General features: G+C 46.1%; 1 long non-coding RNA gene across 1 annotated transcript; it reads left to right on the top strand.

Moving 5' to 3' along the window:
- Positions 1 to 1,165: 1,165 nt before the first annotated feature.
- LOC125102867 (uncharacterized) lies at positions 1,166 to 2,279 on the top strand. The gene is made up of 2 exons (XR_007128218.1): positions 1,166 to 1,317; positions 1,958 to 2,279. It is a non-coding gene; the product is annotated as an uncharacterized LOC125102867 (long non-coding RNA).
- The last annotated feature ends 14,145 nt before the right edge of the window (positions 2,280 to 16,424 follow it).

Here is a 16,424-nt window from a genome sequence, read left to right as displayed (position 1 = left end):
TGGAGGTGGAGGAAAGGTGCACCAAGCACACAGACCTCCATTCCGAGAGGGCCAGGTGTGCACAGGAGACCTGCACATATCACCTGTAGCATGACCCAGCCTTGTGGTGGATGTGTGCATGACCCATGGCACTGTACCTGACTGGTCCCCCATGTTCCCTCACCACTGCCAAGTGCTCTGTGGCCCTGAAGTCTGCTGAGCACCAGAACCCTGCCTATCCAGGGAAGCAAGGCTCAGGGTGCAAGGCCAGGCAGGTTGGACATCTGGGGATGCAAAGGTCACCGAGTACCCCCCAGCCAGCTGGCCTGGAATTCAGAAACCCTCCCAGGGTCCCGCTAAATGCGAGGTTGAGCCAGAGGACTTGGAGACATCAGTGGAGGCCAAATCAGGACAGGGAGATCAGTGGGCCCCTTCAACTTCTCCTCATCTGTCTGCTTGGTCTTCCTGGTTGTCCCAGGTCTTCCTGGGACAGAGGTCCAGCCTGTCCTTGGTTTGGGTTAGGGGTTTGGGTTAGGGTGAGGGTTACAGTCTGGCTTAGGGTGAGGGTTATGGTTAGAGGGTTAGGGTCAGGTTTAGAGGGTTAGGGTCAAGGTTAGGGTTAGAGGGAAAGGGTTAGGGTTAGGGTCAGGGTCAGGGTCAGGGGTGGTTTAGGGTGAGGGTCAGGGTTAGTGTTAGGGTCAGGGTTAGGGTCAGGCTCAGGGTCAGGGTCAGAGTCAGGTTTAGGGGTTAGGGTTATGGTTAGGATTAGGGTTAGGATTAGGGTTCGGGTTAAGTTTTGGGCCTAGGATTCGGGGTTAGGGTTAAGGTTAGGGTTAGGGTTAGGATTAGGGGTCGGGTTCGGGTTTGGGTTCGGGGATAGGATTTGGGCTTGGGGTTTGGGTTCGGGTTCAGGTTTGGGGTCAGGGTTATGGGTTATTGGTTTGGATTCGGGCTTGGGTTCGGTTTAGGATTTGGTTTCGGGTCATGTTTAGGCCCTGAATGGTGGCTTGGGACATGTCCATCTGTCCTCCCAGTGCTGACCTTCCTTCTTCCTGGCCCTCTGTCATCCTGGATCCTGTCCTCCTCCTCCTTAAACAATTATGAATGTCCCCCGGCGCAGGGTGGCAGGAGTGGCGTCTCAGGAGTGGCTGCCGTGGTCCTGTGGCCCAGATGACACTGAGAAAGTAGCCTCAGGACATTCTGTCATGGGGACTGGGATGAGGATCTCATCCATCTCCTTGGGCATGAACATTGTTCCATTCCCTGCTGTCTCTACCACTGCTGTGCCAACTACTACTGAAAACACATCTGTGCAAAACCGAGCCAGAGTTTCTGGGGGTGAGTCCCAGGCTGAGCCCTGCTAGGTGATAGGTGCACCTGTGGCCTGGGATGGGTGCCGCTCACTGTTGTCCCAGACAGGGGTGCCTGTCCCCCTTCTCTTCAGGGGACCTGCATTGGACCTCTGCTTCCTCACATTCTCCCCAGGGCTGCTGGTCCCCAGACCAGACACCTGCCAGTCTGAGGGTGACCAGCACTGCCTTCCTAGGGTTTCTGTTGCCTGAGTCCTTCCCCGGGATCTCCTGCATCTCCTGACACATACTCCCTGTGTGCCTATGCTCCCCCTTGAACATGCACGTGTTTAGTCTCTGTCCCTGTCTCTGTCCCTGTGGGACCCAGGGACTTGGAGCATGGATTGGAGCAGACCCATGGGAAACCTTTCTCTGGCCTAGGGTTGTGAGTGATGCTTTTGCCCTCTGTGGTGTGTCTTCCAGCTTTCTGCATTTCCCTGGTTTCTGTGTGGGCCACAGGAGGAAACAGCCGTGTCCTGTCTGGGGACCGACTGTGGTGTCCCAGCAGGAAAAGGGGCTTTGGCCCCAAGATGGTGCTCAGAATTCCTAAAGGGGTCCCTAGGATGACATCTTCTCTGTAATCCATTGGGCGTTTCAACATCAAGTACGGGCAATTCTATGTCCAACAGAGAAACAAACAAGATGAGTGCCCTTTGAAAATAGGTGCAGACACAAAGACACCTATTGAGGGATTCCACTTCCAGAAACCTCCAGAACACGTGCAGGAACAGAAAGAGAGAGCAGCTTAGCGGTTGCGAGGGGCCAGGCTGGGGGAGCAATGGGCAGGGAGGGCTTGGGCTCAGGATCTCTTTTGGGGAAGGAGATATCCTGCAGCGATGTTCTGGGGTGTGGTGGCACAGCGTTGGGAATGTACTTCATGCTCATGACGAGTTCAAAGGAAATCAAGTACTTTTATTTAAAATGAATAATACACAGCATAAAGGAGATGGACGGCGACTATAATGGTGACTACATACAGGAGAGGAAGAACACAGGGAGAGGGGAGGAAACATTCTGGGGCGTTGTCAGGGTCAGGGGATGGAACTGAGGGTAATGTTATGGGGAGATCTCCCCACAGAGTTGTGGGCTCTGGAGGCGGGTCTGGGAGCCCCGCAGGAGCAGGTGTAGGGGCAGGGGTTGGGATGGGGGCGGGGACAGGGTCAGCAGTAGTGGCCAGTGCAGGATCCAGAGCAGGAGCTGGGTCAGAGACGGAACAGGAGCACAGGCAAGGGCAGGGAAAGGAACAGGAGCAGGAGCAGGGGATAGGGGCTGGGTCTGGGGCGGGAACAGGAGCATAGGCAGGGGCAGGGGAAGGGGCAGTGGTCCTGGCAGGACCAGGGGAAGGGACGGGGGCAGTTGAAGGGGGAGAAGCAGGGGCAGGGTCTGGGTATGGGGCAGGAACAGTGGCGCAGGCAGGGGAAGGGGAGGCCATCCTGGCAGGGGCAGGGGCTGGGGCAGGGGCACGGGCAGGAGAAGGGGAAGGGGCAAGAGCAGGAGCTGGGACAAGTGCAGTGGTGATGACTGGTGCAGGGTCAAGGGCAGGAGCTGGGTCTGGGGCAGGAACAGGGGCACAGGCAGGGGAAGGGGAGGCCGTCCTGGCGGGGTCACGGGAAGGGTGAAGGGAAGGGGCAGGAACAGGGGTAGGAATTGGTTCTGGGCCCGGTGCAGGCGCAGTTGCAGGGCAGTGGCCCTGGCAGTGAAAGAAGGGATAGGGGCAGGGGCAGGGGAAGTGGGAGTAGCTCTGGCAGGGGCAGGGGAAGGGGGAGCGGCAGGAGCAGGGATGGGGGCAGGAGCAGGAGCCAACTCTCCCTGGACGGCATCAGCATCTCCGTTGGCAGGCGCCCGGTCACCTGTCGGCTCCCGGTCTCCTGCTGACGTCTCTCCAGTCACCGTGTCCCCCTCCAGAGTTGCTGAAGTTGGGAGTGGGTGTAGCTTCTCAGCTGGAGTAGCTGTGAGAGGAGAGAAGGTCACCTGCGGGCCAGCCTCTCCCTGTGTCTTTGCAGAGACAGAGCACAGCCCGGGGCCTTCCAGAGAAGCCGCAGCCACGAAGGAACCCTCACTGGGACGTGTCCCCGACTGCAGTCCACCCCCTGGGCGCTCTGAGCCAAGTCGTTGCTCCTGTCCCCATACCAGCCTGTGGGGGCTTCCCCCTGTCGGGCCCAGCACCCACACATCCACACAGCCACAGGCACCCCATCCCAGCCTTCTCACCCTTGGACTGGGCCTCCGTGGGCTCCGTGTCCAGGACCCCAGTCCAATGGAGTACCGGGCACAGTGGTTTGGCAGGTACCAGAGGCCTTCCCAGGACCGGGGACTCCTGGGTCAGGGAGGAGTGTGTGTCTTCCCACCTCCTTCCTATTTCATCCATGGCCTGTCAAGGCAGAGACGGGGAGTGTGCAAGAGACATCAGAGCCCTGCCTGGCCATACCCACCGTCCTCCTGCCCAGTCCCCCTCTTTTCCCAGATCACACACAGACCTGTGCGTGCACAGCCCTGCACCTGGGTCAGTGACCCGTCCCTGCAGGGTCTTAGGTAAACCCTGGGCAGAAGAGTGCAGCCCCCACGCCCCATCCCACCTAGCCAGCCTTAGTCTGGTGTGTGAACACGACCTGCCCACCAGGCATCTGACCCCTCATCAGCCTGCTCCTGTTCGGGGCGTCTCCACCCTCCATGAGCTCTCTTTACACACACATACACACACACACACACACACACACACACACACACACAAAATCCGGGAGTAGATATCAGTTTGAGCAAAGGCCCCGAAAGCCAAAACAAAACCTTGGTGCTGTGAGCTCTCTTGTTTTGAAGGGAGGAGCACTTCAGTTGTATGGGACTTTCAAAGGGAGTGGCTCTAGGGGAGTTTTTATTAGTGATCCACCTACCTCCAGCCTGGAAGATCATCAAGGTGCAAGACGTGAGGAAGAGGATGGATTTTTTGCAGAGAGCTATGGCCATGATGTGCTGTTTCTCCTTCTCCAGCAGGAGGGGTGGGCTTGGGGGGTTGGGAGGTTGGGGGATGCCCCTCCTCTCAAGCCAGGTAACAGAGGGAGTGTGTAGTTTCCCGGGCAACCCTAATGCAGTACCACAGAGTTGGTTGCTTCAAGCAACAGATATTTTTTTGTCTCACAGCTCTGGAGGCCCAAAGTCTGAAATCAAGGGGCAGGCTCCCTCTGAAGGCTCTAAGGGAGGATCCTTTTCTATCTCCCCCAGCTTCCCTGGTGTTCCTCATATCATGGCTGCGCCACGCCAATCTCTGCCTCTGTCATCCCATGGCCACCTTCTGCTTGTGTGTCTGTCTCTTCTCTTTTCAAAAGGACACCAGTGGGTTCAGAGCCCACTCTGAATCAGTAGGAGCACATGGTAACTTGATTATGATCCAGAGATGCTATTTCCAGGTAAGGTCACATTCTTGGGTATCTGAGGGGTAGGGCTTTCAATGTAAAGTTTTGGAGGGCACAATTTAACCCACAATAGGGGCTCCAAGAGGAACCTTGGAGAACTCAGTATGTGTCCCCTGGAGAGTTGGGGCACGTGAGTAAGTGTCTAATACTTTATAAGAGAAGTGTAAAGGTGAGAAGATGTGGCTGTTGCTCCTGCCAGCTGGAGAGTGGTGGGGAGGGTGCTGGCTAATTGACAGTTCCTCAGTTGATGGCAGGGTCAATGTGTGGGTTTGTAGGAACCAGAACTGGAATGAGTTAAAAGGAAGCTGGCCTGGAGTCTTCTTAAAAGGATCCCTCCCCAGGTGGGATGTGGTTCTGTGACTTCCGAAGAGAGGATGGGCCATTAAAAAGAGCAGGAAAGTGCAGCCAGGACTTCTCTGCCCAGACCCAGGCCCCATGCTGGGAATATTTCTACATGTAACCTTGTATACCTCCATTAAGCTAAACATTACTCGTGACTGATGTCTCCATTTCTAATATATCACCATGTGGATCATTCTGGCTTTCTTGCTTACCTATAAATTCCCTCTCCATCAGTGCCACTAGCCATTACTTAATTATTTAATTCTAGTTTAGAGGATGGCAGCATCACAACTGTTAGCTGTACACTCAAAGGGAGCAATTTTATCAACTAGAGTATGGTGCTTGTGTGCAGTTCCTTTCTACCTTTAATCTTTAGGCTCCACACATTTCCAAAGTTACTTAGTTTAGCTCCTTTCCCCAACAACTTTGGTGAGATTGTCATACATTTGTCATTCAGTGAGATCCTTTGTCATAGTCTGCCTTCCTTCCTGGGATTTTTCTGACTTCCAAATGAATTTTTTGCAATGTGCATGCATTAAATCTCAATCTTTGTGCTGTAACGTGTTTTGGACTTTGATAAATGCACAATGTCATGTAGTCACCAAGATAGTATCATGCAGAATAGTCTCACCATCCTAAAATCCCCTGTAGTCCACTTTTCAACCCCGCCTTCCCACCTGAACCCTTGGTAACCACTCATCTTTGAACTGTCTCTACATATTTGCCTTTTCCAGAATGTCATATAATTGGAATCATATAATATATAGCCATTCCAGCCTAGTTTCTTTCACTTTGTCCTATGCATTTAAATTTCCTTTGTGTCATTTCATGGCTTGAGAACTCATTTCTTTTCGCTGCTGAATAATATTCTATTATATGGATGTGCCAAAGCTTGCTTATCCATTCTTTTTTTAAAGCACATCTTGGTTGCATGAAACGTCTATAAACATTCATTTGCAGGCTTTTGTCTAGATACATGCTGTCAGATCAATTAGGTAAATAGCTAGGAGTGTGATTGCCGGATCCTGAGGTAAGACAGGATTAGCCTTGTCAGACACTGTCAAATCGTCTTCCAAAGTCACTGCTCCATTTTGCCTGCCCGCCAACAGTGAATGCGAATTCCCGTTGCTCCCCATCCTCACCAGCACTTGGTGTTTTTCATGTATTGGATTTTGACCATTTTTTCTTTTTTTTTAAGAGACAGAACGAGAGGGCATGTATTGCATGGAGCACTGTGTGTGGTGCATAAAAAATGAATCTTGGAACACTGAAAAAATAAAATAAAATAAAAAAGAAGAGACAGAGGTAGAGAGCATGGGGGAGGGGCAGAGAGAGAGAGAGGGAGAGAGAGAATCCTAAGTGGGCTCCACACGCATTGCGGAGCCCAACATGGGGCTTGATCTCACGACCCTTAGATCCTGACCTGAATCTAAATCAAGAGTCAGATGTTGAACTGACAAGCCACCCTGGCACCCAAGATTCTGACCATTTTATTAAGTGTTGGTGTCTCATTGCTGCCTTGTTTTAATTTTCAATTCCCTAGTTACCAGTGATGTTGAGCATCTTTTTCTGTGCCATCACTGCATCAGGAATGAAAAACATCAGTGCAGACAGAATGAGTTACCTCTGCACTGAATATGTCAATTTTTCTTTGACTAGAATATGCTCATCTGGAATGTTCTATCTGTACATCTACTCTAGTGAAGTGTCTGTTCAGATCTTTTGCACGTTTTCTAATTGGATTGTTCGCTTTCTTATTGTTGAGTTTTAAAAGTTCTTTATACATTTTGGGTTCAAGTTTTTTTTATCAGTTATGTGTTTTCTAAATATTTTCTCCCAGCCTGTGGCCGCTCTTCTCATTCTTTGAATGGTGTCTTTCCTAAAGCAAATGTTGTAAAATTTCAATGAAATGTAACTTAATAGTTTTTATTTCATAGATCATGCTTGTGGTATTGTATCCAAAGAGTCACTGCAAAATCAAAGGTTACATGCATTTTATTCTATATTTTCCTTCCAAAAGTTTTGATAGTTTTGCATTTTACATTTAGGTCTAGAACCTATTTTGAGTTAATTTTTGTGAAAAATCAAATAAATAAATAAATTTAAGAATTTAATTGCAAATTATCACTTGTTACACTTATCTGTATTTGTACTATGTGTGACTAATCTAGGTAAATCTGTGACCTTTTTCTCCATTACTCGGGTCACTCAAAAGTTTACAGCATGCACGTGCTTTGTTACTATCAGTGGCTATTCTAAAGCATTGCATTTTCCTTCTCTACCCACTGAAAACTGTGTTCCTTCTTACTACTTCAGCTGGGGTGGACATTCTTTCAGTACAGTTGCACTTAAAAAAAAAGATTTTATTTATTTATTTGACAGAGAGAGAGACAGTGGGAGAGGGAACACAAACAAGGGAAGTGGGAGAGGGAGTAGCAGGCTTCCCAAAAGAGTAGGGAGTCCAGTGTGGGACTCAATCTCAGGACCCTGGGATCATGACCTGAGCCGAAGGCAGGTTTTTAATGACAGAGCCACCCCGGCGTCCCACAGTTGCATTTCTTAAATTTAAATCAATTCCCTGAGTGAATATCTCATTTAGTTGGGGTCATTTAGTGAGAACTCTAGAATTAGAGAATTGTTGGAAAATAATGCTTTGAAATGGACACATTCAGGTCATGAACATGAAACAAACGCGTTCAGGTCACAAGTAAGTTCCTCTGTCTGCACTGATATTTTTCTCTCCTGATTCAGGGTTCTGCCCAGCTCCCTTCTTAACCTGGGAATCTGCATCCACATTGCCCCTGGCTGTAGGCTGACCCTGTCACAGGCTATTGGACAGTCCTGTGTCTAACGAGGAAGATACAGAAAACTGTAGGTCAGAAGCCCATGAACTATCTAGTTATGCTTGCTGCTGGTTGTCTCTGGTCTTGAGGTTGGATTGTCCATCGGAAATCTGACAATTTCCTGCATGGCTGTTGCTTAGATACGAGATGTTTTAGATTCAACTTAGACCTTTGGCTAGCTAGAGTAGTCACATCTTCCCCTCTTAGTTCCTGGCGGCTTCATTTTTTTAGTTTCAAACTTGCATAAGCCTTTGTGACTTCCAGAAGTAATCTCTGTGGATTCTGATTCGAGTTCTCTCATGTTCAGCCCATCCTGCTCCATCTGAACCTGGTGGGCCATCTCTTTCTCTCACTTCCTCTCTTTCTCTCCTCCTACCTCCCTCCACCCTCCAGTAGACCCTCCTTAACTCCTACAGTCCCCGTGTGGGCGCAGCATGTGGTGTCACTTCTCCCCAGGGGCCACATGTATCTTTTCTATATTCATGCAAGAGCACACACTGACTTGGCCCACACTGACTTGACACCACCTCTCTCTGCCGCTTCTCTGCCTTCCTTGCTCACCTGAGGCTCCAGGCTCTCTGCCTACCCTCAGCACACTCGATTCTGGACAGTTTCCCAAGCCTGCCGGTCATGCTCCATCTGCCCGCCTGGTCTTTAGCCAGAGGTCCCCCAACTCCTCAAATCAGGTTGTGTTTTCTCCTCAAGGACTGGGCGAGCATCAGCTTTTCTAGAAGTCACCGTGTGCCCCTCGCTCTCCCCGTCCTGTGCTTCACGCTGCTTCTTGTTCGTTCACCTGCCAGAGTCCTCCTCTTTGTTACCCGATTAACTGCATCAGTATAGAAGCAAATGAATAGATTTGTTACTTTATCAATTTGCCAACTTACAGACTTAGGAGTGTTTGCTTTACGGAATATTCGAGAATTATGAAATTCCCTTGGGGGCCGAATCTCTCCCCCACAGCACACCAGGAAGCAGCTCATGGAAAGAAAAGGAGACTGAAGACCGGAGGTTAGTGAGGGCACAGGGAATGTGGGCACAGGCAGGAGAGGAGGGTCCATGCCCTGACCAGGGCTGCCTGGCCGGGGGGAGGTGCCTGGGACTGGTGTGAGGAATCAGTCATTTTAGTGCTGGTCACAAGTTGGTTCTTCCCTCCCTGGGCAGGTGGATTCCTCTGGTGATAGAGGGTGAACCCTACTGCAGTCACAGCTAATGCATGCATTCTCAGTGGTGGGGGATGGGAGGGCGAGGATATCACAAATACGGTTCTTGGGAGGCAAAATAATCTTAGATATTGCAGTGGTCTATAGCCTTTCAAACAGCCTCAATCCACAGTATATCAGTATATCTGTGGCATTAATATTTTATGCAAGGGGGCGATTAGGAAAAAAATGCCCAGTATGGCTTTTGGGGAGAAAGATGGTAATAATAAGAAGGTTGGGAAAAATGGAGCTGACAGACAGTCTTCAAGCTAAGGAAGGAACTCTGGCCAGAGATACCCTGGAGAATGGTGATGTTTCTGCACCGTCCAAAGCTGCCCAGCTGAGGGGTGAGTGGGGCTGAGCTCAGCCACTCTGTGGGTGGCCCTGAGTCTGGCCCACCCACAGGAAACTCTTGTATTTGCACCTGGCCAGCTGTATACTCCTGGAGGCCCTCAATCTGGCAGTCCTGCCTGCTCATGCTTGAGCCTCAGCTGGCAGTGTTGGAAGGTTCAGACTAGAATAAGAATTGAATTATGGGCAGGTCAGCTGAGGATTTGATTGACAGAGAGCACGGCGCCCTCGCTGGAGTGAAGCAGGAATGTGGGTCATTTTAAGGACAGAGGAATCCTTGTACAGCTGGAGACACGTTGGTTCTGCTTCCCAGGTGAAAGGTGCCCTGGAGCAAGGTGAGGGTGTGAGAGTGGAGCAACCCCCCCGGAGGCGCCTGCCGTCCCTGGGCTTCTGTGATGTGGGGCTGCTCTATAAGCTGAAAGTCAAGGCCGGCGGGAATGCTGGCGCATGAGCCCTTCTATTACTGGGAATTGGTTATACCATCCTAAATCAAAACCCTTTTGTTTGCCTTTTGGAATGCTCTCATTCTGAAAGTCCCAAAGGGAAACCAAATACAGAAGAACTGCAAAAAAGTGGGAAAATTGCCAGTTTACTTTTCCTCTAAAGCCTTGACTCTGGGTTGGCTTGTGGTAATGAATACATTGGTAATGAGTCTGTTGTATACACACTTTTATAGATAGAATATCAATAAATAAGAGTCAAACAAACTTTGAAAGAGAATCCGTTAGGCAGTCTTGGGTGCACATGATGGTTGTCATTCTGTGTCATGAATTACAGGATGGTACAAGTGTCAGCTGCCCTCTCCTTAAAATAGGGGACTGTCTGGGGCTGGATGGCTCCGGGGCCTGGGGCAGGGGATGGGTGAGGTCAGGGCCGTGGGCTCTGCTCCATCCCACACCCACATCAAGCCATAGCGAGCGCTATCTGGTGACATGTGTGGTTAGACTGGCACCAGCCCACCTCGCTGACTTGGGAACATCTCCAACCCACGGCTGTAATGCGGGTGGGTCAGTGAGGTAATTTTCATGGGAGACGGGCATGCGCCATACCACAGACTCAGAGAGCTTCTCTGCTGTTTTCTACAAATGGAAAAGTCAGATTGTTTATTTTTCTGTGGGAAAGCTGTTTTGTTCTGTGGGTGAGGATGAAGACTGTCTCCCTTATTTTCACCAGATCAGACGTGCTTCCAGGCCTGTTGTTAATATCTTTTTTTCCCTTTTTTTTTTTAAAGACTTATTTATTTATTTGAGAGAGAGAGAACACGAGTTGGGGGGTAGGGGAGTGGAGGAGAATCTTCAAGCAGACATCCTGCTGAGCGTGGATTTTCCCCATGTGGGACTCGACCCCACGACCCATGTGATCATGGCCTGAGCCGAAACCAGATGCTCAGCCTCCTGAGCCACCCAGGTGGCCCCCCGTTGTGAACATCCTGTGCTCAGTCTCACCATTGTCTGATGGGGCAGAGCAGCACGCTGGCTGCAGTGAGGAACACGGAGTGAGCAAGCCCTGTAGGGCAGAGGGGCAAAGCAGGGCAGAAAGAGAAGACACGTGGTGTCCAGCTTCCAAAGAGGTGATGTGGAGGAGCAAGCAGCAGCCGTTGGAAGGATGATGAAGTGGGTTTGTGCTTTCCTCCTCTCCTGTGTGACGCCACGCTGGCCCCATCTCCTTCCTTAGTGCAGAAGCACGACAAGTTGCCTGTAAGCTGGACCTTGTGCAGACAGTCTAGATCTTCGAGGGAACACAGATGGTGCCAACTTCCCAGACTGTCATCCCTGCCCCCTTCCCAATAAAACTACTGGGTTGTGAGTTAAAAACATTTTAAATTTTATTAGATAGTGTGTGCCATCTTGTTCTCTAAAGCCGTCCTTGCCTACTCTTGATACTTTTACATCTGAAATTGTTGCTAGTCTCATATTGGTGAAAAGTGCTATCGCTCCCTTGATTTAAACTTTTCTAATTACCAGTGGAGTTGAGCTTTTCTTTCCCCATTGAACTTTTTTCCCAATTAGTGTATTGGCTATTGGCATTCCTTCCTCTGAGGACTGTAGTCATCACTTTTGCATGTTTTTATTGGGTGTTTGCTGTTTTCTTGTTGGTTTATAAGTTGTAAAAAAGTATTTATTTGGATATGAATCTTTAGTTTGTTCTATGTAGGGCAAAGACTTTCTCAAGCTGTGACTCCTCTCTTATTCTGTTTATGGCATCTTTTGATACATTGGAAGTTTTGCATTTGACAGAGCCAAACATTCTCCCTTATTAATCATGCTTTTGGTGTCATGGTTAAAAGAACCTTACTACCTCAAAGTCATAAATATATTCTTATACTTTTTATGAATGATTTTAAGATATTTTTCTTCTTCCCATTTGGGCCTTTGATCAATCTGGTGTTGATTTTGGGGGTATGCATCTATTTTAGCTTTTCTATTTTTTTTTAACTGAAGTAGAATTAATATAGAGTGTTATCTTACTGTCAGATGTGCAGTATAGAGATCCAACAATTCTATGCAGGCCTCATGCTCATCACGATTGAGTGTACTGGTTTAACTTTTCAATATGGAAAGCCAACTGCCCTAATACTATTTATTGGATGGCTTATCAATTCTCCACTGGTTGGTATTGCCATCCAATCATATCCCAAGTTACTATATATATATATATATGTATATGTATATATGTATACATATGTGTATATATATGTATATGTATATATGTATACGTGTGTGTGTGTGTGTGTGTGTGTGTGTGTGTGTGTGTATATATACAGGCCAATTTCTGGACTCTCTTTCTGATTCATTGAATTTTTTTTTTTGTCACTCTTGCCTAAACTTTTTTTTTTTAAGGTTTTATTTATTTATTTGAGAGAGCGAGAGAAAGAGAGAGATCACAAGTCACAAGTAGGCAGGCAGGCAGAGAGGGGGAAGCAGGCTCCTTGCTGAGCAGAGAGCCCGATGCGGGGCTTGATCCTAGGTCCCTGAGATCATGACCTGAGCCTAAGGCAGAGGCTTAACCCACTGAGCCACCCAGGTGCCCCTTGCCTAAAATTTTAAAAACAGTTTTATTGAGGTATAATTAACATGCAATATGCTGAATGTATTTAGTTTTCAATATAATTTAATATAATTTACATGCAATATGCTGAATGTATTTAGTTTTTAATTTTAGTTTTCAATTTCATGAGCTCTCTATATAGTCTAGTTTTTTGCATTGCTTAAATATTTATTTATTTATTTTTATTTGAGCATAGTGAACACAAAATGTTAAATTAATTCCAGGTGTATGACACAATGATTCAACAAGTTTATACATTACACTGTGCTCACCACAAGTGTGCTAGCTTCCATCTGTCACCACCCATCTGTGTTATAGTATCATCGAGTACATCCCCCATGCTGTGTTTTTTATATCTGTGACTTTTTCATTCCATAACTGGGAGCCTGTAGCTTCCACTCCCATTCAACCATTTTGCCCATTCCTCACTCCCTTCTCCTTTGGTGACCACCAGTTTGTTCTCTGTATTTATAGGTTCTAGTTTCTTCACCTGAATATTTATGTCATTAATTTGTGCATTTAAAAAAAATATGCTTCCTGTTTTAGCTGCATCCAATAAATGTTAATAGGTAGTACTTTTGTTGTTTGTTCTAAGTACTTGGGAAATTTTATGTGAGTTTTTCCTTAACCAAGAATTTAAAAAAAAGTCTGTTTTCTTATTTCCAAGGATACTTTTATTTTTCAATTAAAAAGTTTATTGTTTCCAATTATATTGCATTATGATCATAGAACCTGGTTTTCATGGTACAAATATTTTGGAGTGTGTTGAAAATTGCTTTGTTTTCATAAAATATTGTATATTATCTGTTTATTGGGAAGTATATCAAGCTGTTTGCATTGCTTGAATCATTTGTGCTCTTATGCTTGATGTAACAGTTTCTGATGGCAATATGTTAAAAAAATCTCATTATAGTTGTGAAATTGTCAATTTCTCCTTCTAATTCTGGTAAATTTGGCATATATATTTGAAGGGGATTTTGTTAGGTGAAGCAAATTAATGATTTTTGTATCTTATTGGTTATTTTCCCCTTTAATTATTAAGTAATCTCTGTATCTTCATTAATATTTTTCTTTAATTTTATTTGACTACATTAATATTGCTAAACTGGTTCTATTTTCAACTTAAAAGAAAAAAGATATTATTTATTTATTTGCCAGAGAGAGATGGGGGGAGTGGCAGGCAGAGGGAGAAGCAGGCTCCCTGCTGAGCAAGAAGCCCAATGTGGGACTCAATCCCAGGTGCCTGGGATCATGACCTGAGCTGAAGGCAGATGCTCAACTGACTGAGTCACCCAGGCGTCCCTATTTTCGACTTTTTAATATCACTTTTTAAAAAAAGTAGGCTCCATGCCCAGCATAGAGCACAATGAAGAGCTCAAACTCACAACCATGAGATCAAGACCTGAGCTGAGATTAAGAGTCAGATGCTCAAGGGCGCCTGGGTGGCTCAGTGGGTTAAGCCGCTGCCTTCGGCTCAGGTCATGATCTCAGGGTCCTGGGATCGAGTCCCACATCGGGCTCTCTGCTCAGCAAGAAGCCTGCTTCCCTCTCTCTCTCTCTCTCTGCCTGCCTCTCCATCTGCTTGTGATCTCTCTCTGTCAAATAAAAAAAAAAAAATCTTAAAAAAAAAAAAAGAGTCAGATGCTCAAAAGACTGAGCCACCCACACCCCCCTTAATGTCAAAAATTTTTTTCCTTAACGTCAGATTTTTAAGTGGAAGACTAAACAGTCAAAAAATAAAGAAATAAATATGGGAGTTTGTCTTTTAATTGGCAAATCTAAGGCACCTATATTTATTGTAGTTACTATATACTTAGACTTCTGCCTACCATTTCATTATGTAACTATGATGTTTTTCTTTGGTTCTTATTTTTTCTTTACTGTATTGTATTGAAATAAAAGGTATTTTTTTCTTTCTCTTTTCTTTCTTCTCTCTCTCTCTTTTAATATTTTCTATCTTGTTCCTTTACTGGTTTGGAAATTATGCCTTCTATTTATATATGTATACATACCTTAATATTTTTAACAATATCTAAAGTTAATAAATATCTCTTTCCCCCTCTTGAAAAGACAGTGACCTTAGAACACTTAGACTTTCTTTAAACTCACTTGCCTTCTGAGGCTCCTGGCTGGCTCAGTTGGTAGAGCCTGTGAGTCTTGATCTCAGGGTTGTGACTTTGAGCACCAAGCTGGGCATGGAAACTACTTAAAATAAAAAAAATAAATAAACTCACTTGCCATCTTCCATTGTTGTGTATTTTTTTCCCCCTAAATCTCTGCTGTTTTATTTATTTATTTTTTATTAACATATAATGTATTATTAGCCCCAAGGGTACAGGTCTGTGAATCGCCAGGTTTACACACTTCACAGCACTCCATTGTTGTGTATTGTTTAATCCCATCTTTGTCATCTCAAATGAGTTGTTATCTTTATTTTTGAGATGGGGGTTCTTTTTAGATTCTTTAAGTCTTTTGTTGTTGTTTGTGTGAGATCATTCATGATTGCTCCAAGCACTCTTCTGTCTGGGCTAAATGTTTTTCTTGCTGAAGTAAGAGCTGTGGTTACTCTCTGTGGGCCAGACTCTGCTCTAAGTGTGGTCATGGTCATGGTCATGGTCATGGTCAGCACTGGCTCTCCATCCCTACGGTAGCTCCAGGTGCTAGGTGCTGGCAGAAGGGCATCTGACTGTACCTCAATTTCCACATTTACAACCTGAGCTCTGTCTCTCTGTGCAGGTTCCTTCTTTGTTTTTCTTCTAGTGTCCAGGTTTCTGTGTGTTCAAAGCAGGAAGGGTGAGAATGAGGGGTCTCCAGCAGAAACCCAAGCATTATCCTTAGAGAGAACTTTAGCTAAACAATCAGACATCAGTGGCTTTGTTGTGGCCAGGGAAAGTTCTGTGGAAGGGTTGCAGTCTCTGTGAATTAGTTCTTCCTTCTCTATTTGACTCTGTGAGCTCAATTATAATGGAAACAAGTGAGAGTATTGTGGGATTTAAGACTGGAATCAGTGGTTCCCACATCAATTCATACAGTTTTTTCTGGATAGTTTTTAGGAATAAGGAATAAGGAATAATTTGGGGAATTTAATCAGAGGATATTAGTTCTGGTCCTCATCACCCACAAATGGAACATGGTAATTCAGTTTACTAGTAAGTGCTGTCAGAGAACAAAATTCAACTGAGTAAAATTTAAAGATCTTATTGACTTTATTCAGCAATTCATTAATTAGGCAGCATCTAATTTAGTGGATAGGAGCTCTGAATAGCTGTATAGGCAAGAGATTTTATAAGTAGAAGGGAGTAGGAACAAGGAGTTGGTACTAGGAAAAAGTAGATTGGTTATTGTGAGGTTACTCTCCTTTAGGGATGGAAGTGTGATCAGGCATATTACCTAACTAATGCTGATCCAGTGATTCCTGAGGACTGGCTTAAGAGTCCATTTCTATGAGGGTTGAAACTATCATTAAGTCCCATGTTGGTGATGTGGGGGTTAGCATATATAAATCCATTTTGGGCCTGTTGGGTTTAACAGTACTTCTGAATACCATTATTAAATACAGGAGATGTAGATCCTGGAATACACTTTTCATCCCAGTGCCACCTTGAGGAAGGAATTTGAATTGAGAGGCAAGCTCTGTCTATATATGTCCATCTTAGCCACCTACTTGTCATGTTTGCCTTTCACATGTATTTCTTCTTCTGTAAAATAAGGGCACCCACAGCATAGTTATATAAAAATCTCTCATGACCAGAGTCAATAACTGGTAAGAATTTTAAGGAAGGCTTGCTACCATTTTTAATGAAGACTGTAGTTTAGGCAAAATGCAACTTACTGATTAAGAGTGAACTGATTAAGAGTTTTGCTTTACAGCACAGAAAGCCATTGAAAAGCAATAACAGGGACGCC

Source organism: Lutra lutra, chromosome 6 (genome assembly GCF_902655055.1).
Source record: "Lutra lutra chromosome 6, mLutLut1.2, whole genome shotgun sequence".
NCBI lineage: Eukaryota > Metazoa > Chordata > Mammalia > Carnivora > Mustelidae > Lutra > Lutra lutra.
This window is presented reverse-complemented; position numbering and strand designations above follow the sequence as displayed.